We start from the raw sequence: 25619 nt of genomic DNA, 5'->3' as shown, positions 1-25619 counted from the left end.
GTTTCCGTACCTTATTACTAACACAACTGTCATCAAGTGGATATATATTTTTAATTTTATTCAGTGTTTTGGTTGATTCCTGTAAGCAATTCCCCCAAGTTTCTCTGGTCACCCTGCCTCTCATACTGGCAGAACCCAAAATAAACAATGGATTTAAATCAATTTAAATAATCTTGAGATAATGTAGTAAATAGAATTACATATGTTATGATAGAAACTGACACATACTATTTACAATTGATAATATTATAGCTCTTTTGTTTCACTGTCCTTTGTTTCTGATCAAAATACTCATCAAAATCAGTATTTTAAAAAATGAAAGCAAAGGTTGATTGTTTCCCTCAATAACAATTTTTAAAATAAATCTACATGGTCAGATGACACCAGAATCTTAATGAAGAAAACTTTTTCTGTTTTTGAAAGAACATATTATTATTATACTCATAAATTAAATTTTGTGGTGATAATTTAGAGATTTTATATTCTTTTCTTTCACACAAAGTTTATAGGATGTAAGGTATCTCCTTTAGGCTAAAATTCCATATGACAGAATTCTGTGTCTGGAGTGAGCTCTTGGAAAATTATGTTAATTTCTGCTCATCCAGTTTTGAATTTTCAGAGGGAAAGAAAGCTTCTTTTTTCCAGCATTGAAACTTTTCAGTTTTTTTTTCAAACTCTTTTCTTAACAAGACTTCTGCTTTGATGGATATGTTGACATTTTCTAAAAATGTATTGTTAATAACTGTTTAAAACTATGTAGCTGAGCAGTCAAGGGTCCAGGCCTCTTTTCCACTGAGTGACTTTGGCAATAATCACTGTAAATTTGGGCTGAAGAGACAGGTGACAGGGTTTCTTGCCGAAATGGTTTCCTATATCTGTCAGCTCACTGCTAGGATACATAGCAGTTCTGTTTTTTGGCAGTTTAGGTCTGTTACTGGTTAAATCAGCTGACAAGAAAATTGGGCTAATGAAGCCAGAAAATGAGTTTAAATTCTCAATTTGGTCAATTAACATTTTTTGACCCAAGGCCACTAATGGCCCCCCTGTAGCCATTCTGAACTTTCTCTTATTGACTAGGGGGAAAAAAACCCAACATTGTGAAGCATTTTACACAATTCATAGAATGTTATTACTTATAAGAATTTGCTGTATTTTTATCACAGTGCTAAAATATAATGATATACCAACTTAGAGATGAAATTAGGGGTTTGGGGCAAGCTTTTTTTGGCTTACCTTAGAGTGCCTGACTCAAGGGGAGTAATACCTAACACAGAACTTTTTTTTTTTAAATTACTGGCACAGAGAGAGAGAGAGAGAGAGAGAGAGAGGGTGCGTGCACACACACACACACACACCAAATTCACATAATTTGTGAGTTGGTTGAGTGAGAATTTAAGTCCAGAGATCTTACACTGTTGACTCCAGGTCCTTGGCTCTTACTGTGAAAGCGCACTTCCCGCCATACTTCCTGAGCGTTGTCCGAGCTGTGCACTGCTATACTCACGCATACCTGTAGATACAAATGAATCTTTTATTTTCACGAAGTTTTATGGCCTTGTGAAACTCAAGAAAATTGTACTGATGTCTGAATTCATTTTCTTCACACACGAAGGATTAGGACATAAGAGAAGGGCCTTCACCTTCATGCCAACTTGTTCCATCTGAGAGAATTTTCCAACACGTATTTTAGCTTTTGTCTAACAGAATATCTTTGCACAAGCCTTCAGGGTACGTTGACTCATAAGGAACATATCAGTGATCCGTGGGGAAGCGTTAGAGTCCGTTAGAACTTCTGTCGGTGAGTTGTGAGTTTGCCGGGGATCGATGGTCTTTTGAAAACTCTTCAGAGCTTGGAGCTGAGAACTGCAGCGCCCTCTACAGTTAGCACCCAGTAACCTGCTTGCCCCACCCTGCTGCTCTGCTCTGTGTAACGTGAAATTTGAAATTTAATTCTTCTTAGAGCTTCAGAGATGGAATCTGCTCATAACATAATCATAGGACGTTTAGGGTAAGAACATGCAAATCATAAAGCCATATAGCATATTTCCATTATTTAATAACCTTTATTTAAAAAAAATTTAACGTGTATTCATTTTTGAGAGACAGAGACAGAGCATGAGCAGGGAAGAGGCACGAGGGAGACACATAGAATCTGAAACAGGCTCCAGGCTCTGAGCTGTCGGCACGGTGTCCGACGCGGGGCTCGAACTCACAAACGGCGAGATCCTGACCTGAGCCTGTGGGATGCTCAACTGACTGAGCCACCCAGGTGCCCCTTTAATAACCTTTTAATTATAAAATACTCCAGGATTTGAGGCAAAGTTGGTGTCAATATTCCGTTGAATATCTACACTCATACCACAACTCGGCAAACTCTGCAGAATTAGTGAAAAAAATATAAGATCTTTATGGAAGATATTAGCAGTGAGAACATTAGCCTTGAATGGCCTTCCATTTTTTATTTAAAAATGCACTGATAACCTCGGCATATGATATATACATATGCAACCAAAATATACAACAGTGTTTACAAGATAAAATTAATTATTTTTATGGATGGCACAGATTTTGCCTCAAGCACAGCCAAGGCTAAAGTCTCTTTGGAAAAGTCACAGGACAGTGACCTTAAGCACCATGCTTAAATTTCTAAGTGGAGATTGTGAGTTTACAGCCTGTACCTCTATGTAGGGGCATATCTATTTTAAGGAAATATTAATCCTAGGGACCGTTAATGTACTCAAATATCAGAGAAATAAATTCTCCTAGGTAAGCCTTTACACTAAGTCAAACTAATCCAAATACGGCTTCTATAAAATTCACACAATATATTAACCATTTTAGATACAGTTTTATATTTCTAATGTTTATTTTTGAGAGAGAAAGAGAGACAATGTGAGCGAGGGAGGAGGAGAGAGAGAGGGAGACACAGAATCCCAAGCAGGCTCCAGGCTCTGAACTGTCAGCACAGAGCCCAACGTGGGGCTTGAACTCACTAACTGCAAGATCGTGACCTGAGCTGAAGTCGGAAGCTTAACCGACTGAGCCACCCAGGCACCCTACAGTTTTTTATTTCTGATTGTCGTACAATAAATGGGTGATAAAGCATAGCTGGAAATTTGGCTATGAATATTTCAATATGTTTCCTGTGCTAATTTTCTCTTTTCTGTGTTTGGTATGAATGGTACGTTAACAGTGGAGTCTGGTCGGTTACGCTCTTGTAAGACCCTCCATCTGTCTTGACGATCGTGCTTCCTTTTCCTAACCTGCTCGTCCTCGCCTACATCATCTCCTGACCCTCACCTTCAGTGGCAACTCTGCTGCCTGGTGCATGTGGGGTCCTGTCTTCACTATTTATAGCTCTGAGGGAGGAATCTTACTCTTGGTACTGCTGATGCAAACCATTACAAGTACTGGATGTCACAAATTACAAGGTAGCTCACACAGAACCAAGTGCCTTTGGATTTTCCAGCATTATTTCAGGGCCGGACATTCCTCTGCCACGGCCGCCGGTCTACAAGGTGCATCAGCTGTCCTCACCATCGCCAGTGATTTCTGCCTGCACAGGGTCTGACGAGAGGGCCTCAGCAAATGCTCCAGGGGGACGGGGATATACTGTTACTTACCTGTGTGTTACTACCAACCGACCAATTGCTTTTTATCACCTTTCTTCCTGCTTCTCAGTTATGTTAATTACAGCTAGCTCTTCTTTCCATGAAATGATCGTTAGCCCTTCCCCAGGATGTGGCCCTGGAAATATCCAACAATATCCAGCATGGCACTGAGCACAAAATCATATGGTAAATACATATCATTGAATGAACCTACCCAGGAGAAAAGTTCAAAAATCACGTGTATGTACATGAGCAGATACATGTGCATATCCAGTAGAACATGTGAATTTCAGGAGCTTTCCTGTTTCCCATTAAATTTATTCCATGCTTCTTAAAATTACTGAACCCGGCATTATATTGAAGGAAATCTCTCACTTTGCACTGTTTGCATATACATTAATAACTTTTTAATTGTAAAATACATTTTTTATTAATTGCTAAGTCTTTTTACAACTCTAGGAACTTAAACGTATTTCACGTGTTAATTCATCCTTTAAGCATTGCTAGATAAAGTGACAACAATGATGCATGGCAGACTGATACTGTCACCACAGTAGAGTTCCAGGAGAGTACTTGGCTAGTTTTTATTTTTTCAAATGTAAGCAAATTGCTGGCACACCATTCTTCACAGTTTATCTAGGGAATAAAATTAAGACTTCCAATTACTTCATTAGTATAGTAGGTTCTAAATCTCATCCTAGACAGAAGAATTGTGAAGAGTGGTAGGCATAACTGTGGAGGGCATTTATCAAGCTAAGTAGGCAAGTGCTTCTCCATGCATGTCATTTTAATTTATACATATATTTAGATGCTTTTAGAGAAAGCTGGTTCACATGTAACGTGTGCTTGCTTCTATCCAACTGATGAAAGAGTACAAGCTAACCTTGGCAAGGCCATTGCTGCATCCAGTGGTGATTTGGTCACAGGTACACGCACATAAACGTGTACCCAGAGAGAGAAAGGAAGAGAGAGAGAGAATAGGATACAGTGGAATTTGGCGTCAAGAACACAATGAAGTGATGCATAAGTTAGGAGAAATCATTTTGCATTTGGAAAGCAAAGGGGAAAGATTGATTGCCCCGTCCAACAATTTTATTCATTATAGTTGAGAAAGATGAATCCTAAACATCTTTCAGTGTTCTACCCAAATAATGGAACAGGTGGGTCAGCCTGGAATAGATTTTGGTTCTTTTGAACCAGTTCAGTCTTCCTTTGAGTCACCGATGTGGAAAAGATGGCTAAGACAATTCCTTGCATGAATTTAAAATCTCAAATATAGGATATGCATTCATATAACATCCTAATAACAACTGTTCAGACTATAAGTTATTATACTGATTTGTTTGGGGAAGTCTCTGAGCCTCAAATTGAATACGTCAAGCAAATATCTTCCACCTGGTAAGAGGAAGAATTTCTAAATATTTATCAAACTACAAAGCTCCCCATTTTTCCAAAAGTCATAGAGTAAGTGAGGAGAAGGATCAAGCTTTGCTCTCAAATACTTAACTGTGGATTCGACGTTGTTTCCAACTCTCCCAACAGTCAAGAGTTGAAGTAAGAGTAATGTTTTCGGGGCGCCTGGGTGGCGCAGTCGGTTAAGCGTCCGACTTCAGCCAGGTCACGATCTCGCGGTCCGTGAGTTCGAGCCCCGCGTCAGGCTCTGGGCCGATGGCTCGGAGCCTGGAGCCTGTTTCCGATTCTGTGTCTCCCTCTCTCTCTGCCCCTCCCCCGTTCATGCTCTGTCTCTCTCGGTCCCAAAAATAAAAAAAAAAAAAAAAGAGTAATGTTTTCATTTGGACAGGACTGATTTGATGGATGGGCACATCTATTTATAAAAGTAACTCCTAAGTTTTAAATACGTGAAACTCATTCAGTCTGTGCCTACCTTTGCATCTGTGTGTGTGTGTGTGTGTGTGTGTGTGTGTGTGTGTGTATGCATGCACGCACGCATGCTCTATTTTAGTGGAGTCAAATGCTATTTCTTTCTAAAACTTGTTTATCATCTCACAGGAAAACCTCTCTGGAGAGAGTGAACGTGAGTTCTGTGTGTGGGTAAATACACCAGCTAAAATAGAAATCGATGTCTTCTACTCCCCAGACTTGTCTCTATTTCAGTTTGCATTTGCGGGCAGAATAAAGATCTCACTAAACTTTAGTGTCCATTACCTCTTACAAACTGGATTAAAACTTGAGCAGAATGAAGTAGCTAATTCCTTCTGTTTCTGAGTTTATGATTGAATAATTACAAAAACAAGAGACTCTACCATGGGGCATGACTTGTCTGATCTGATTTCTGGGCATCAGACTCTTTTGATAACACAGGCAATTATGAAAACAAGGGGTGAGTCTTCTGATTCTCTTACAAGTATTGGAAAATCACACAGCTTCATCAAGGGTATTCACACAAATAGCTTACACAAATTTAAATGAAGCAAAAAATGTACCCAGGGTTTTTTTTTAATGGGCTTAATTTTTCAGAGCAGTTTTAGGTTACAGAAAGTTGAGTGGAATATACAGAGATTTCCCACACACATGCACCATCCACCAGCCCAGACCTGTCATACCACAGTGGTTGGGTTGTCACCACTGAGGAGCCTAAAGGAACACATCGTTGTCACCTCAAGTAGGTAGGTGAGCTTAGGGTTCACCCCTGCTGTTGTGCCGTCTGTGGGTTTGACACATGTATGCTGACAGGTATCCACAACTGTAGTACAATCCGAATAGTTTCAGTGCCCCTGATTTCTTCTGTGCTCTAGCTTTCCTGCACCCAATCTCTGGCAACTGCTGGTGTTTATACTGTATCTATAATTTTGTCTTTTCCAGAATGTCATATAGTCAGAATTATATGCTTTATTTCACAGCTTTATAGCTCACTGTGTTTAGTGCTGAATAACGTTCCATCGTCCGGATGCCCCACGGTGTATCTATCCATCACCTGCTGAAGAACGTCTCAGTTGAGTCCAGGTTGTTGGCAATTAGGAATACAGCTGCCATGGGCAGATTTTGTGGAGACGTAAGTTTTCAGTTCACCTGCGTAAAATGTTAGGAACACGATCGCTGGGTCTTATGGTGGATGTATGTTTAGATTTGGAAGAAACCGGCAAGCCGTCTTCCAAAGTGGATGAACTGTTTGCACTTCCACCAGCAATAGATGAGAGCTCCTCCTCCTTCACACCCTCACGTGCAGTGGGTGCCCTGGTGGTTTGGAATTTGGTCCTTCTAACAGGTGTATAGGATTATCTCATTGTTGCTCTCATTTGTAATTCCCGAGTGCCCTTGGATGTGGCACTTCTTTCCACGTGCTTATTTGCTGTCAGTAGACCTTGTTTGGTGAGACGCCTGGTAAGGTCTTTTGCCCACTTTTATCTGTTAAGGTCATTTGTTCATTTTCCTATTATTCATTCTTAAGAGCTCTTTGTATATTTTAGATAACAGTCCTTTGTCGGATAGCCTTTGCAGATATTTTTACCCAGTGTGTGATATGTCTGTGTGCTGAAGGATGTGATTTAGTAGAAAATGTTTGGAGACACGGACGAGGAAAAAAAGGCAAAAGATGAAATCAAATCCATGGGGACTGGGTGGCAAATACTGGTACATCTGTGGGTAGGGAGATGGAAAAACAAAAACAAAGTAAAATGATAGGCTTTGAAAATGAAGAAGGAATGGGAAAGAAAGATAAATAGCATTTTTAAAATGATCTATCACTTGGAAGGGCCCCTGGGTGGCTCAGTGGATGGAGTGTCTGATTCTTGATTTCAGCTCAGGTCATGATCTCACAGTTAATGGGTTCAAGCCCTGCATAGGGCTCTGTGCTGATAGCAGGGAGCCTGCTTGGGATTCTCTCTCTCCCTCTCTCTGTCCCTTCCCCACTGGTGCTCTCTCTCTCTCTCTCTCTCTCTCTCTCTGCCCCTCCTACTCATCCTTTCTCCCTCTATCTCTAATTATAATAAATAAATTTAAAAAATAAAAAAGAATCCAGGGACACTTGAGTGGCTCAGTCAGTTGAGCACCCAAATTCGGCTCAGATCATGATCTCACAGCTCATGAGTTCGAGCCCTGCATCGGGCTCTGTGCTAACAGCTCAGAGCCTGGAGCCTGCTTTGGATTCTGTGTCTCCCTCTCTCTCTGCCCCTCCCCTGCTCACACTGTCTCTCTCTCTCTCTCTCTCTCAAAAATAAATAAACATTAAAAAACATTTAAAAAATCCATTACTTGAGACATATTTTCTCTTGAATCTGAATGTCTTATAAATATATAAAATTACAGTATATGAATATAAGATCTAGTTAAGTTAAATGTCTTTCCCAGCTACTATGTGTTAGACCTGAGTTTCAGGTCTTACTGGGGCTGTAGCATAAGTCACCATGGATGAGTCTGTGTGTCTGTGTGAACACAGGCACACGATGTGTGATGTGCGTGTACAAGCATGTATGTGCATCTCTTTGGTCAGCATTTATCTGACTTTTATCTCAGCTGTATGCTTTCACATTCTTACACATTACTACGTAATATTGCCAAGCAGCAATTTAGAACCAATTTTCCACTATTTTGTTATGTCTAATGCTAAGAACAACCGTGGTATAGCATATGTTAAAAGTGTAATAAAATACATTGTGTTGAAGTGTAAGGAGTGATTAGGATATGCAGAATTTATAGATGTCATAATGAAAACAGATTACTCCCAGTACCATTCTCATAGCAAACTGAATTAATCAAATTATACATCCATTTTCATTTTCCAACACTCATTGCTTTAATAGCTAATAGGTCATTAAAAATGTGTTTACTTTCAAGCTGTAGTTATGTGCCTTTGGTTATTGAAATACATGGAAGGAGAATTCAAGGTTCTTTGGCACAATGAGAAAGCTGTTAACACAGTGTGATGCAGAACCTGCCCGAGAAAATGCAGATATAAGCAGCCATTGGTGTAAAATTTAAAAGGGCAAACACTGGTGATGTTCAGCTATAATAAAGTCCATAAAATGTTTTTATTAATCTCTGAGCATCGAGTGTGTTAGAGCAAAGCAAATGCGTAATATATCTGCTGTATGCCAGATTACCCCTCAGCAGAATGGACCGAGTCCAACAGACTAGGTGATGACTCCTCCATAGAAAAGACTGGTCGATCGGAGTGATGGGCAGTGCTCTGGGACTCATTCCCTGTCAATCACGAGATCAATCTGTCTAAAGGCTGAGGGCTAGTAAATCACACAATATCAAGGGTAGGTGTCGAACATCAAAACTTATGTATTTTTTACAAACATCTTATTGAGGGTTTAATTAGGATGCAAATGCAAAAAAAAAAAAAAAAAAAAAGGGAAATGTATAAACAAGGCTTAAAAGTGACCCCAGTACACTTGCATGTCTGTGTTCTGAAACCAGGGCAGATCGAGTCTGATGTGGCCTCCAGATGAAACTAACAACACGAGCCCAGAAGCTTTGGAATATCGTCTAAGTCAGTGCTGGTCTCTTCTGAGGACCCGGCAGGAGGTAAGTTGTAACGACTTTCTGTGCAATTTTCTAAAATGCTCTGTGATGATCGTTCTGGTGTCCTGGCCCTCCTTACTCCCCTCGTTCTAGGATCATCCTTCCCTTCAGGTCCTCACTCCGTGGTTTTTCCTACATAAATTTCATTTTTGCTCGTTTCTGCCGCTCTCTGTGTGGCCCAGCCCGGCACACTCAAGTCCTTAGGACCCATCCTGGCAGCGCAGCTGGGGCAGAGCAGGGAGCATCCCTCTGTACTGATCCCACGTGATTTCTCCTGGGTCACAGTGTTGTGAACAAGCTGGTTCTAAATCTCCAGACTGTGTTTCAGGGAAGGAAAAGTTCTCTGTCCTCGTGGTCTTTCGGCTGAAAAGAGTTAAATTTACATGAGGCAGTTGAAAAGGAGAAGAAACCAGTTTTATTACGTTGGGACCCTAAAGGAATGACCTAGGCACAGGGTTTATGCTTTTCAGACAAAGAGACAATACACTTGTGAGGGACTGTCGGGACCAAGAAAAGTCAACTTCGGGGGATTCAGTTGGTAAAGAATTCTAAGCAGAATTTGGGCCAATGTAGTAACTTAGTAAGAAATAACCTGGGTTGTTTAAGCAGCCTTCTTGGCTCTAAATTTCCTGTCTCTGGTGATGAGGAGTCTGTTCACCTCCTGGGATGGGGAGGGGGCTTTCACGTGGGAGACGGATTACCTGCTTTCAGGACGGTCTCAGCATCGTAGTGTCTCTACGGTAACTTTCTTTACAATAATATTCCAAAGTGGCGCATTTGGGGGCAGGCTGTCGTCGGCCCCGACAGTGTTAATCCTGTAAAAGTCTTCATTTTATATAAAAGTATATCTAAATACTATTTCATTTCTAATTCTGATACTTAAAGAGACTTTTAGAAGAATTGAGAATAACAATAAACTTTAAGGCATTCTGTTATATATATATTTCAAAACACTGAATATGAATACATTGAATATATACAATCCTATCAACTTATGTGAATATAATATGTAATAAATCACATCAATGGCTATGGAGTTATTAATGCTAAAAATGATTTTGGAAAACATTTTGTTAAAATGAAAGTCAACTTTAGCAAAGAAAACTACCAATGATGGTATTTCATCTAAGCTATGCATGAAATCTATGATAATTTTAAGGCAGACATCAAACTGAGAAAATATTTGGATTAATGTACTAAATAACTAAGTATAAAAACACTCAGACTTAGTAAGAGACACATTAACACACCAAATAAAAATATAAATTTTAGATATTAAAAAATTTTTAGCAAGGACATATAAATGCTATAAATGTTTTCAGGTCATGAATCAAAAAGTTGATGTTTTAATATATCAAATTATCAAAAGCTTTTAAATTGTTAGATTATGGAATATCCACTAGGTAGGATTTTTATTTTTCCACTATTGCACATTCTGAACCACAGGGTTTTGGCAGTGAGAATGCCTCTTGCTGCAGGGACGGTTGGGCATGACCAGGTCAGCACTGCCCTTGTACCCCAGCAGCTGGGGCCCCACCACTCAGACCTGGTTCCAGACACCCTATACTTTGGGTTGCTTTTCTAAAGATTTGCTCAGTTCTCTGCCGATAGAACGGGGAGACCTCATGCACCAGCCCCAGTCTGGAATTCAGTCCGCATTTCCCTCTCAGGGAGCTCGAATCTTGCAGCAAACCAGATGCCCTGGGGAGCTGGGAAGAGGGGAAATTATGCTTCTGTCCTCTTCCCGGTACCTCCTTGTCTAGCCTTCCTTCCACAGAGAGGTCTGGTGACCCCCTGGCCTGGGATGGAGTCATCAGAATAGTGCTGACGCCCTCATTTGGATGATTCTCATTCATGTCAGATGCAGGTTATGTTCAGGGCTCTGCCTACTGGTCTGTCACTTTGAAGACTGAGCCACATTACGGGCATATGTATGGACTCTTGCTTCTTCCTATTACCACCCTCAAAGATTCGGAGCATAATTCCCATTCCTTAAATGTCATCTGCACATGTACCACGTGAAAAGTGGAGGAAAAAAGATTACCTTTACATTCTACAAGGGGTTAATATCCAAATATATAGAAAACGTATACAACTGAATGTCAAGAAAAGAAACAACTTGACTAAAAAACGGGCAGACGACATGAACAGAAATTTCTCCGAGGAGAACGTACAGGTATTCAATAGACACATGAAAAGCTGCTCAGTGTCAGTCATGACCAGGGAAATGCAAATCAAAACCACAATAAAGTATTACTTCACACCCATTAAACTGGCTGTTACCAAAACACACAAAAAAATAGCAGGTGTGGGTGTGGAGAAGTGGGAGCCCTCATACGCTGTCAGTGAGGGTGTAAATTGGTGCAGCCACCATAGAAGGTGGTGTATAGGTTCCTCAATAAATTAAAAGTGAACCACCACACCATCCAGCAATTTTAGTTCTGAGTATTTAGCTGAAGAAAACGAACCACAGCAATCCAGAGGTACACGCACCCCGGTTTATTGCAGCTTTGTTTACAGTAGCTGCGGTATGGAGTGGATAAAGAAGAGGTGGTGCATACACACAGCGGAATATTACTCAGCCACAAACAAGAATGTTGCCATTTGCCACGGCATGGATGGATCTAGAGGGTATCATGCAGAGTGAAGTGAGTCAGTTGGAGAAAGACGTATATTGTGTGATTGCACTGATAAGTACAATCTAAAAGGCAAAAGAAACACAACGACACAGCAAGAGACTCAGAGAAACAGGAAACAAAGTTACCAGAGCGGAGAGGGGTTGGGGTAGCTGAAGGGGATTAAGAGGTACAAGTTTCCGGGTATAAAATAAGGCACGGAGATGCAATGTTCTGCATGGGGCGCATACTCGGTACTATTGTAATGACTTTGTATGGTGACAGACGACAACCAGACCTATCTTGGGGATCATTTAGTAATGTATAAAAATACCGAGTGACAGGTACACCTGAAACTAATAGGACGTTTGATGTCAATTCTTCTTCAATTTAAAAGGAAGAAAAAGCTGAAATATTGAAAACAAAATTGCCTTCCATTGGAGAGACGTGAGACAAACTACCAATGTTCACATGCACAGGTATCATGCTAACCCATATGCCCTTTGATGTGCCCTTGGATGAAAGCTAGACTTCCTCTCCACGGCCTGCCTCCACCCAGTCGAATAGTGTCACAAACGCCAGACAAATCCAAATGGAGGGGACATGCTACAAAATACTTGATCCGCAGTCCTGATCCCCAGGATTATTTGAGGACCTTCAAGATCACGGAGAACCATGGGAGTCTGAGAAACTGTCACAGCCAAGAGACGCCCAGGGAGATGTGAGTTAGGCGCAGTGTGGTGTCCTGGATGGGATCCTGGAGCAGAAGAAGGATATTACGCGGAAACGAAGTAAACCTGACGGAAGTGGGCTTCATTTAATAGTAATAAATCAATATTGATTGATTAGCTGTGACAAACGCACCTACTGAAAGTGATGGTTAATTTTCTGTGTCAGTTTGTCTGGGTCGGATGGTGCCCAGATAGCTGGTTAAACATCATTGCCGGCTGTGTCTGGGGGGTGTTTCCGGAGGAGGTAAGGATTTGAATGTGCAGGACCAGGGAAGCAGATGGATTTGCAGTAGAGTATGTATCCAGAACTATTGATACTATCTCCATAAACTTTCTATGAACTGAAAACTATTCTAAAACAAAAGTTATTTTGGGCGCTTGGTGGCTCAGTCAGTTGAGTGTCCAACTCTAGGTTTTGGTTCTGGTCATGATCTCACAGCTTTGTGGGTTTGCACGGTGTCTGTCTCTCTCAAAATAAATAAACGTAAAAAATATTTTTAAGAAGCATTTACAAATTTTATAAAGTGAAACGCTATAAATTGAAGATAACGAAAATCACACCTGCTACTTCTTAGTTTCTTCATAAGGGAGTTAAAGACCTCATCAGCTGTATGCGTACGAAGAGATTTTTGTGCAATGTAGAAAGAGTGCTACATACGAAATAACAGGAAGCTGTGAGCACAGTTTATGTGTCAGATGTCACACGAGGAGTCTGTGGTGGTATGGGAAGACTTCGGGGATTATAGATAAAAATTCGGATTCAAATCCCAACTCTCCTGCGGATTCTTGGCTCGATTGCTTTTCTTCCTCCGCTTCACTTTCCACCCTGTAAAATGGGGCTACTTTCATGTACCCCAGAGAGGAAATGTGCAAGGTGTTGAACACGAAACATGTGTTTAGGACATGGTAGCCTGAGTCCTTACTTTGTGGCAAGCCAGCACCACGTGTGGAGCCCACGGTAAAGTAGTTAATAGTAATGACCTACAAGGTCCTTTTATTCAGGATCCAGGTCATTTTCTAAAGGTCCCAGGTACACGTGTTTGAATACAGTAGATTTTTAGTAATCCTGAGTAAATGTCGATGCCTGCGGATGCTGAAGATATGCTGAAGTCCTTTTTGGTATCCTCTGTTTTTTAAAACGAATCAGCAACTGAAGAATTTAAATACAAGCAATGCTTGGACTATAGCGGTGTGTGTGTGGACAAATAAATACCCTAACATTCTTCCTGAAACATGCTATACGTAACGTACATTTATCACAACCTTAATGCCACCTTGATTTTGAAGGCATGACTCTTTTGGTTTTCATAATAGCACTTTCCATTAGGAATAGTTGAATAAAAATGTAAAAATACAATGTTACCAGATATAAATGGATAGTTTATAATATCTTTGATAATCACTATAAATTCTTTCAACCTGCTGTGTTTAATTTTAGGTTTATCAGGTTATTAAAATGTTTCCTTAGTAATCTCTCCCTCACCACATTCCATGTGTAATTAGAATTTCACTGGCTCAGCAATACTGTCTGTCCATGTGTAGGCACCCTCGCTGTTCCCCCACCTGGCCGCACTTAAACTCCTAACAAAGTGTCCGCTTGAACAGGATTCACATAGCTAGTAGCTATTACTTTTTTCTGTCTACACATGTCCGTGGAGGCCACATAAGCATCACTGAGGTTCAGCACTAATACCAAGTTAAAGAGCATTTGTACCAAGGGATGGGGTGGGTGTACAACTGGCAGAGAACATGAGGTGTGTCACAGAGAACGCAGTGAGTAGAGCACCAGCCGTGAGCCTGGTTATAGGAGGGGCTTGGAGGGCCGTCCCCGTGGTGAGGTCCAGCAGTGGGGACTCTCTGGTGGGGACCAGCAGTGGGGACTCTCTGGTGGGGTCCAGCAGTGGGGACTCTCTGGTGGGGACCAGCAGTGGGGACTCTCTGGTGGGGTCCAGCAGTGGGGACTCTCTGGTGGGGACCAGCAGTGGGGACCGGCAGCACCTGGCTGGATAGTTTATAATATCTTTGATAATCCTGGTAGAGGAAGGGAAAGGACCTGTTTGGCTAGGTGTCATTAGGGACCACACAAGGGAGTCTTTTAAAATTAATCCCACGCAGGGGCGCCTGGGTGTCTCAGTTAAGTGTCCAACTTCAGCTCAGGTCATGATCTCATGGGTTGTGGGTTTGAGCCCCGCGTCAGGCTGTGTCCACCTCGGAGCCTGGAGCCTGCTTCCGATTCTGTGTCTCCCTCTCTCTCTGCGCCTCCCCTGCTTGCACTCTCTCCCTCTTTCTAAAATAAATAAACATTAAAAGTTGTTTTAAATTAATTCTACGCAGTATTTCCATATGCTGCACAACCCACAAGAACTATAAAGTTTCTGAGTATCCGAGACTCAGGTAGTGATGAGGAGTTAGCAGCATGATGGCGGGATCAACTCTGGGACTTTTGAAATCCAAGCAGAGTCCTTGTTTTTTGTCTTGTGTTCTGGGCGCCCCACCAGGGGGGTGCCTGCCCCTTGTAGACCTTGGGACACGGCGTGTGTGGGGTCGGGTGCAGGAGCCATGAACAGGTAGGGGGCTGTGGGTGCCTACACTACCTGGACCATTGCTCGGGGGAAAACTCACAGCCTTTGAGAACGTTGGTCCCTAAAGTTGCTCTTGAGCAGAAGCCGGTAACGTGTACGCCCAAAGGGATCAGGATTTGGTAAGGTTGACTCCCAGCCCAAAAGCCTAAGTGCAGAGGGGGGACTGCGGTAGCTAGAGGCAGGGGAAAACTACACAACGAGGGAGAGTCTGTGTACCATGAACCTAAGAGTAGGTTTCGGATGTGTAAGTGTCTTTTCTGTTGGAATTACCCTTTATTCACTCCATACTGTTTTTCTGTAGCTGCTAATGGTGAGGAAACTATTAGAAACACTGCCTAATTTCGGGAGCAGTGTCAGGACTCCAAACTGGTAACCCGCCACGGAGGTGTCTGGGTGTATGTAAGCCAACAGAGGAAAAGTGGTCACAGCACCGTTGGGGGAGCCAGGTGCTGGGACTCTGTGCTGAGTGGAAAGGGTAGAAGTAGAGCCCAGGAGCCGGGTTGTGTGGAGAGCTCGGGGCCGCCTCCGGCCCCTGTGGGGGTTTTTTAGGACTAGGACGCACTCCCGGTGTTGGCGTTGGAGTCGTGTCGCCCACAATCCGTGGGAGTCTCAGGTTTGGCGGGGTAGGAACCTCAGAGGCCAGGCTGTCACATTCCGGAGCGCTTTGCCTGTGCTGTCTGTGATTTACAGCGTCCACACCGAACACGCGTGTTACCCTGACAATGCACGACCGTAGGCAACCTTGTTCCTGACCCCGTGTTCTTGGTTCTCGATGTTTGCTTTGACTTACATGTGATCAGCTGTTCCTTCTCCCACACAGCTTTTCAGCTCTGATTTACTCGTAGTGTTGTGAATATACTCTAGGCTGACGGAATGTGGATTTATAAAAGCTGGGTCATGAGGTATACACAGTATTTAGAATTCATGTAATATTATGACCTACATGTAACATAGATTATAACAAGTGATATATATCATTTATAGTGTAATCTATGTGTTTTGTGTATACAGTGCATTATATACTCCATGTAATTTTATTAGTAGCCACAAATTGAAAATGCTTTCAAATTCTAGCTTTGTTTTATGCAGGGAAGTTTACACTTTTTTTAAAAAAATATATTTATTTATTAATTAATCTCTATACCCAACATGGGGCTTGAACTCATGACCCCAAGGTCAAGAGTTGTGGGCTCTTCCGACTGAGCCCGCCAGGTGCCCCAGACAAGTTTACATTCTTAAAAATGTCTATTTTTATTTGCTTGGAAGAGAGTGCACATCAAAATAATAAATTCCCCTTTCAACTTACATTTGCATTGACACCAAATGCATTGTACTTAGTATAAGAGATGAGCCTCTCTCCTCTGTGTTCCTTTCTGCTTGAAACTCGATTCCATCACCGTCTCATGATTAATTTATTCTTATTCAATCTTGTTGCTGGTATACAATGACATCTCAGTTATTAACATCAAAATCAGAACTTCTTCAGCATTAGATATGTGGTTTACCATGACTTTTGTACTGCATGTGACTAGTTTGCTTTTTATTCCAGAGGAAATCCATCTTGCTTTAGCATTTTCTTTGATTTTGTCTTCCAAGTTTTTTGACTCCTCTGAAGTTTATATATGTATACACACACACACACACACACACACACACACACACACACGCACACAAACCTCTAGTATATTACTACTTTGGTGCAATTGAACTTTTTATTCTCATTCTGTTAAAGAAATGTATCCACTCCCGCTATTCGCCTGCTCTGTGGACTCTGCCCAATCCGTCTCCCCAGCACACATCTCTTGTGCTTAATTTGCTCTTGTCAACGTGGCATCAGTACCGTCCAGGATAGGTCCCTCTGCGTCATGAAGACAAGCCATGCTCTGCTTTTCCCGAAACCCATTTCCTCATGTTTCTGGACTCGATTATGTCAACGATAGCCCTTTTTTAGACCCGGAAAACTAATGCAAAGGAGAAATTATTACTGCAACATTTATCCTAGGCATTCCCAGGCAGACACGTGTGCAGATGGGAGATATGTGTTTTCTTGTTCAGTCACTGCTTATTTTAGTCTTTGCTATACATTTCAATATCTTGTTTTCTCACAAGTTGCAAAATGACTCTATACAAAGTTCCCATCATTTATTTTGTTTCATGTGCCATTTTTCTCTGATTTAATATGGAAAATATTTTCTGATCTCATGTAGTAAGAAACCTGACTTTCCCATTTTCCCTTCCTTTGAGATCTTCTACCTGTGCTATTCATTAAGTAAGACGTGTTTTAGGGGCTCCTGGGTGGCTCAGTCAGTAAAGTGTCCGGCTTCAGCTCAGGTCTTGATCTCTCAGTTTGTGGGTTTGAATCCTGAGTCAGGCTCTGTTGACAGCTCAGAGCCTGCTTGGGATTCTCTCTCTCCCACTCTCTCTCTGTCCCTCCCCTATGCCCCCCCCAAAAATAAATCAACAAAAAATTTTAATAAATAAATAAATGTGTAAAAAATTAGCTCTTAGGGTGCCTGGGTGGCTCAGTTGGTTAGGTGTCCAACTTCAGCTCAGGTCATGAACCCACAGTCTGTGGGTTACCAACCTTGCATTGGGCTCTGTGCTGACAACTCAGAGCCTGGAGCTACTTCGGATTCTATGTCTCCCTCTCTCTCTGCCCTTTCCCTGCCCATTCTCTCTCTCTCTAAATAAATAAACAAACAAACAACCTTTTTCTTAAAAAAAAAATAGACATGTTCTACCAGCATTTCCTGAGTGTCTTTGTATTGCCACAGATATGGATGGATGGATGGATGGATGGATGGATGGATAGATAGATAGATGAATCAGATTAAAAGTGATTCTATCCTCAAATATATGGCAGGTGAAGAAGGAGAGATATAACGAGTGGTAGTCCAGACAGGGGTAGGGGTAGGGGCAGGGGCAGGTGGAAATGGAGGGTGCCTGTGGGTGGGAGTGATCCGTGGAGGACAGGAGCATTTTATCATCTCACTGTGTACGATTCCTGGTGCATGGTAATAATAAAAACCAGAGTGAAATTTAGTCCGGTTGATTGCATTTTAAAATTATCTACAACTGCTGCACTTGTCTTATCATCTGCATCTTGTGGATAGCTCCTTCGCTATGTTACCACGACACTGGATAGAATATATAAATCTACTTGTAAGTCTTAATGTGTCACGATAGTGCCGTGAACCAACAAGAGAAATAGAGTAGCAAAGGAAAAGGACATCCTGCTGCTAGAGGCAAAGAGAGCCTCATAGAGGAGCTGATGTTTCGTGAGTGGCACCTAGGAGGTAACAAATGCTCAGTCGCCCTTTCTCAGGAAGGAAGCAGGGTTAGATCTCATCGTGCCAAAATGGAAGGGCTCCCGCTTCGCTGTTCTAGGAGATCCACGGTTGAGTTTACGCAGCCAGTCCTCTATGTATCCCTGCTCTCTCTGCAGCGATAGCACACAGCTTGCTCGTATCTGGTACTGTTGTTATCTGGGGTCGTGTTCCCTTATGGTGTTGAGGTCGCCCTGGAGGCTTTCTCCCTACAGAGAGAAGCTGCTTCTGCAAGTTAATTTCCTAGATGTGGAGCTATCTCCGAGGGAAACCAGAGTAATTTTCCATTTAATTTGGCATTTTCTGGAAGAGTGACTCCAAAATTCAAGGCTTTTCTGATTAAATTCCGTTGCATTTATGAGGTTGGTTTTCTGCCTCAGGGCTGAGCTGTGAAGCCGCTTGGAATGAATGACGGACCCGAGCCCGCAGGCGCGCCAGGCACCTGCAGCCTCCCAGCTGCAGAGAGCCTCCCGGCTGCAGCAGGGAGTCCGGTGTCGCACCTAGAAAACATACTCTGACGAGACTCTCAGTGTAGACAGAGCCGTTTGTCACAGTTTCATCTGTTCCGGGCCATAGAAAATGGACAGGTCACAGAGGAGATGAGCAGTATCTACGATATCTCTTGACAATATTAAAAAATCTGTTCACTTTTGTGAGGATTGTATTCAATTTTATTTTTTATCATAATTCTCTTGTGCGTTGAAAATACACACATGGAATTCTTTAATCAATTCAAAAATTATACTTAGTGGAAGGGTTGCCAGCCTCCCAGTGAGCACACCTGCTCGCTGTGCCTTTCTGCTTCCGTGTTAAAGGGTAAATTGTAGACAAGGGGAGAAGAATGTGTGGTTCTTCCCCCAAATAAACAATAATAACTGTGCAAAGAAACAATTCCGTGATGCGTTTTCATTCCCCTTTTTGTTTGTTTGTACTTACTATGCCGTGAGAAGGACAAGATTTTAAGAAATTACTAAAAAAAAAAGAAAATGAGTCTTTAAATTAATCAAAGTAGAAGCACCTGGTGGCTTAGTCGGTTAAGCGTCTGTTGATTTCAGCTCAGGTCATGATGCCCAGGGTCGTGGGATCAAGCCCCGCATCGGGCTCTGTGCTGACAGCATGGATCCTGCTTGGGATTCTCTGTCTCTCTCTCTCTCTCTCTCTTTCTCTCTCTCTCTCTCTCTCTCTCTCTCTCTTCCCCTCCTCCCCTTATGTGCATGCACACTCTCTCAAATAAAGAAGTAAATACACTTAAAAATTAATTAAAGTGACTAAACACATAGAAAATATGATATGTAATGTAAAATTGAGAATAATTTTTATGTGTGAAGTTGACAAGTGATGTGAATATTAAATCAAAAAAGTGGAAAACGTTCAGTACCCGTAAAGTTTGTGAATAATGCTTTTGTAAGGTGCTGGTATAAATATAAATTGGTATGATCTTCTAAACAACTTCTTTTCTGTAGTATTTTGTAAGCTTTCTAAGTTAATTGCCTCCTGTATCCTGTAATTAATTGTCCTTTTGGGAAATCATACTAATTAGAGATATACAAAGAGATGTACTTTACAATAATTAACACCAAATATATACAATTAAAGGGAGCAATTCGCATTTAAGCAAAAGAATAGTATACAATTGTCAAGAATGATCTTTGAAAAATATTAACGTATTTAATGTGGAAAGTGTTTGTGGCATTCTGTTAACTCAAAGTAAAGGTTCAAAATGCATATATGAGGGGCGCCTGGGTGGCTCAGTCGGTTGAGTGTCCGACTTCAGCTCAGGTCACGATCTCACGGTTCGTGAGTTCGAGCCCCGCGTCGCGCTCTGGGCTGGTGGCTCGGAGCCTGGAGCCTGCTTCCGATTCTGTCTCCCTCTCTCTCTGCCCCTCCCCCATTCATGCTCTGTCTCTCTCTGTCTCAAAAATAAATAAACATTAAAAAAAATGCATACATGATATACGCATTTACATGTATTCTATACATATAGAAAAAAAAACAGAAAACAAGTTACCAAAAAATTAACAATAATTTTCCTGAGTAGGAGGACTGCTGATGGTACTTGTTTGAATTATTTGTGCTTTGTTTAGCGTTATGTAGGCCTGTAGGCAGGTGATACCTGTAGGACCCAGAAGTGATTTTTACACCTGTGAAAAAAATAACACCCATTAATCAATACAACGGCAAAGCCACTATTTTATTTTAGGAAAGGAGACTAAAGGAAAGAAGGCGATGCCCTCATCCGGGCCTTGCGCACAGTATGCTTTTGGTCAGTGTCTCTCCAAGCGTATGGCCTCTTCTTGAAAGCAGATACTTTTTCTTACATGTCTTGGGAAAGCACCAGTGACCGAGCTCCTGAAAGGTGGTGAATGTAATTCTTAGGTGAAAACAGATAGGAATGTAATGAGACATCAAGTGTTACGGTGCAGTTCACTAGTGTGTGGGCTTCCCCAAGTGATTTCCCTGGAAACTAAATCCCATAATGGGCCATATGATCTTTACTTTCTTTGTTCTTATTGTTAAGAATGGTCTAAAAAAAAAAAAAAGAATGGGCCGAAAAGTTACAAATAAACAAGGATTTAAATATCCTGCCCCCGTATTGTTCTCCAGACCCTCTTTGTCTGTGTTGTCCATCGTGGGGCGGGACGGGCTGCACACCGTCCAGATCTTGGTCTGCAAGTCGATGCACAGTGACCTCAGGCAAAACGCAGACACATGGTTTGCTCATTAGTAAAACAAATAGTGTGGGCTCCACTACCATAACCAGGTGATTATGAAGTATCAGTAAAGTAATTGATAGAAAAAGCATAAATATACGCATACTATGCACTGTTTCCCTCACTATTTACTTAATATTGTCATCTTTCCCTTACTTGTCTGCTCTCATTAGGGTAAAACAAGTACCACAAGAAAGATTAAGTAAAATAAATTAAAAGTAACAACAGGGGCACCTGGGTGGCTCAGTCGCTTAAGAAGAGTCTGGTTTTGTCTTTGGCTCAGGTCATGATGTCAGGGATCGTGGGTCAAGCCCCGTGTCGGGCTCTGTGCTGACAGAGTGCAACCTGCTTGGGATTCTCTCCCCGTCTCTCTGTGCCCATCCCCCCTCTCAAAAATAACTAACTAACTAACTAACTAACAGGAAGTACTGTGCCACGGGACCTACCCAGTCCATCTCAGTGCTACCATCATCGGATTTCAGAAGAAAATAATGGGTTCTTGTAGAATGTGAGGATGTTATAGAATCTGAGTAAGATTATTCTCCAGGCGCCCGGGAGGCTCAGTTGGTTAAGTGTCCAACTCTTGGTTTCAGCTCAGGTCATTATCTCACAGTTCATGAGACAGAACCTTGCATCAGGCTCTGCACTGACACCGAGGAGTCTGCTTGGGATTCTCTCTCTCCTTCTCTCTGCCCCTCCCTTGTTCTCACATGCTCTCGATCTCAAAATAAATATGTAAACAAACAACAAAAATATAATGATATATCAATTCCTCCTTCTCCAAAAAGATGAGGCAGAAAACCCATCACTTTTGGATTTCTTTTTTTTAAACCAAATCTTCCAATTTTATGCACCTTACTAGTAAAAGTTCCAGAATGAAGCTAGAAAACCACTCAGAATATGGTTCAAAATGCACCTGAGCCTGTGTGGGTATGTGTGTTTATGTATCTGTGTGTGTGTGTGTGTGTGTGTGTATGCATGTGTGTACGTGTGTGCATGTGTGTGTGTGTGTGTGCATTTTGGAGTTGGGGGTAGGGTGTTATATGTGTGTAAATCCAAGTTTGATTAGAAAAAAAATAAAATTTCTCATACAAGTCATGGAGAACTCAAACAAGTGTAATTTCCTATGAAACGTTACATAGCCAGCGCATAGGTTTTACTCACAGGCTTGAGGTTGAAATGCTACTTTTCTTACTACTTTTTCTAGCAAAAATACCCTGCTTCACCCTAAGACTGAATTGTTTGTAAATCTTCTGAAACTGCCTAACAGTTCTATTTTTCTTAGGTTACTCGGCAGTAGCACTGTGTAATAAAAATGTAAACTGAGCCATATACATAACTTTAAAATGTGTAGTGTTCACATAAAAAAGAAGGGAAATATATGTGCAAAATAGTATCTCAACATTTAATCCAGTTCAGACTTATGACTGAGGTATTTCACATTAATTTTTTATTCTCGCTATTCAAATTCTGGCATGGATGGTCACAGCACATCTCAATTTGAGTCCTGTATTTTCAGTGGTTTTGATGAAGTGTAGTCCTACCAAGACAATAAAAAGGTACTTAACAGAAAAATACTTTACTCTGCTTCAGTTTTTAAATTTATTTTTTTTTAATTTTTTTTAACGTTTATTTATTTTTGAGACAGAGACAGAGCATGAACGGGGGAGGGGCAGAGAGAGAGGGAGACACAGAATCAGAAGCAGGCTTCAGGCTCCGAGCCATCAGCCCAGAGCCCGACGCGGGGCTTGAACTCACAGACCGCGGGATCGTGACCTGAGCTGAAGTCGGACGCTTAACCGACTGAACCACCCAGGTGCCCCTAAATTTATTTTTATTAAAGTATTTTAAACTAAAAATTCAACCCAGCCCCATACCAAGCGCTCAGCGGCTGCCTGTGACAGCTGTAGTCAACAGTCCTGGTATGAAAACCAGGGCGGCATTAAACTCATAAAGCCAGAACAATGTAAATATGGCCACCGGCTTTCAGCTTTTTTGAGGAATTACTTGAAATATCCCACTGAGCCTTTATTAAAAAATCATTATTCAGCATAAAACAGAGGAGTAACACTTGCTTACAAATTTGATATCCATATTGCATTTTCTTTTCTGTTTTCCTCATTGTATGTTTTAAGTGAAATGTGTCTTGATAGATACTTTTCTTCTTTTATTGTGATAATGTTTATATGAAAAAGTTGAAGCTGAAGTCACTATCCTAATCAAGAAGCCTCAAGCCAATTAACTAAGTGCTCTACTTAAGAAAATTCAGCTTGGCTCCCAGAGCTGAACTCACAAGGGAAAATAATGTTATGAGAAAAGGAAGCATAAAAGGTTACATTATATGGTCGTACGTAAACTACATCATTTTCCCAGTGATTTCTACTGGGAATCCTGGAGGAATATACCTGATCAGACTAAATAGTGATAGTAGCTAGTGTGTTAGAGGTGCACTCCTGGAAGTATTACCTAAACTTGCTTTAATGCTAAGATTTCAGTTTTATGTCAAAATTGTATTAAATGTCCAGGATGTGAAAGGAAACACTGTGATTCTGGCATTTGTTACACACGGCATGATGACATGCTGTAAGGTGTGAGTGTAACGTGACTATGAAGGTCAAGGCAAATACCAAGCATAAATGTCTGCCTCATTATCAAGAGTGGCTGTCTACATCACTCATTTACCAGATAACTATTCCATTCTCACTTCTCTTCTCTATAAGAACACATCCTTATGTCTTCTCTTCCTTCCATGATGGGAGAGTCCTAATGTCATCTGTCACCATATTTTAAATCACACCTATAGTATTTTTAACCAATGGTATTGTTAGGGGCTGAATTGTATCCCCCTCGAAAACACACGTTGAAGCCCTGGCTCTCATTCTTCAGAATGGGACCTAATTTTGGAATAGGGTCATTGTGGATGTAATTGGTGAAGTTAAAGTGAGGTCATACAGAAGCTGTATTGGCCCTTAGTCCAATCTGACTGGTGTCCTCCTGAGAAGAGACACAGACACAGGGACGAGAAGGAAATGCAACCACGTGGAGACAGAAGGGATTGGAGGTATGCAGCCCAAAGCAAAGGACACCTGGGGTCTCTAGACGCTGAAGACCCCGGGGGTGGGGGGTGGGATCCACTCCTAGAGTCTCTCGCGGGAGCATGACCCCTTCCAGCCTCCAGAGCCATGAGGGGACACTTTTCTGTAGTGTTTAGCTGCTCAGTTTGTGGTACCTGGTTATATAGTCCTAGGAACTAATGTGGGCAGTGAAATTAAGAAATTATGTCTTGTCCTATTGAAAAAGTAATTCACTGTATTGTTGTTACAATGGTCTTTGTATTAATTTGATAGTCTTTAGTGACCACCAACTATGTCAGAATCAGAACAGGCAAAAATCATTAATTCATGTTCCCTACCCTTCATCTAGTAAGTTGCTGAGTAAACAGCTTCCATAAATAAAAGGTGCCAAAATTGCCCTCACGCTTTTCAAGGAAGATATTTTAGCAATATAGATGTCAAGACCTAGAGTAACTGCTCTTTGTTCTTTTAATACAGAGTTCATGAAAATTAAATAAAGACTATGATGCACAAGTAAAGGATGAGAATTACTTTACATGGCTTTTCTGTGGTTGGGGTTGATGGACTGCTTGATAAGACTTGAAAATCTTAAGGGCACCTGGGAGGTCAGTCAGCTAAGCATCCGACTTTGGTTCAGGTCATGGTCTCATGGTTTGTGAGTTCAAGCCTCACACTGGGCTCTGTGCTGACAGCTTGGGGCCGGGAGCCTGCTTCAGATTCTCCCTGTCTCTCTGCCCCTCCCCCACTCCCGTGCGTGCACTTTGTCTTTCTGTCTGTCTCTCTCAAAAACAAATAAACATTAAAAAAAGACTTGAAAATCTTAAAATTACAAGATTTGGAAGGACCTTAGAATTCCAGGAAGTGGGGACACACACACAAGTGTTGTTTACCTGCTGAAAGATAATTACTGGGTTGACCTGGAACCTCCAAATCTGCCTCTCCCCCAACTCTGTCCAGAAGACAGCAGCTCTCTGCTGCCAGATCTCATAATCCAGTGCACCTTGAGTTTCAGGAGATCTGGAGAAGTTGAAATCTGGTACGGGTTACGTTGGTGTGCAAACACATCGTTATGTCGTTCCTTAAAAATGAAGAAAAAACCAAATTATCAATAATGAATGGTTAAGGCCTCAAGTTTCTCAAAAGTTTTATTTTGGCTCCTTTTTGCTCACCTTTTAAAGCCCTGTTGAAAGAGACCATTAAAACCACGGCAACGTGGATGTCATAAGGCCTCTTCACTCCTGAACCCTTACTGCCACAGTTGCTCCGATTGCTTATCTACGTGAAGAAAGCATTTCGAACTTGTCTCCTATCATTTCTTTCATGAAATTATAAGGTGAGGACTGTAAAAAGCCACCCCAAAATCCGGTCGGATGTGATGGTTTCGTGAAGTGAGGACCGGATTTAAATTCCAAGAAGAGACTCGATCAGACTTCATCACAAAGGAAGTGTGAGTCTCCCATACGACACAGTCACTGAAGAAAA

The 25619-nt window shown here is 41.6% G+C and overlaps 1 long non-coding RNA gene across 1 annotated transcript in view; it reads left to right on the top strand.

The window, feature by feature from the left end:
- Positions 1-25619, top strand: part of LOC132685571 (uncharacterized) — a 180424-nt gene that overhangs the window by 103307 nt on the left and 51498 nt on the right. The window contains exon 2 of the long non-coding RNA XR_009613218.1: positions 8994-9101. This is a non-coding gene — a long non-coding RNA (uncharacterized LOC132685571). The remainder of the gene's footprint in view (positions 1-8993; positions 9102-25619) is intronic.

Source organism: Panthera onca, chromosome D2, assembly GCF_046562875.1.
Source record: "Panthera onca isolate mPanOnc1 chromosome D2, mPanOnc1 haplotype 2, whole genome shotgun sequence".
In the NCBI taxonomy this organism is placed as follows: domain Eukaryota; kingdom Metazoa; phylum Chordata; class Mammalia; order Carnivora; family Felidae; genus Panthera; species Panthera onca.
The sequence above is the reverse complement of the archived record's forward strand: the minus strand, read 5'-3'. Positions and strand labels throughout refer to the sequence as shown.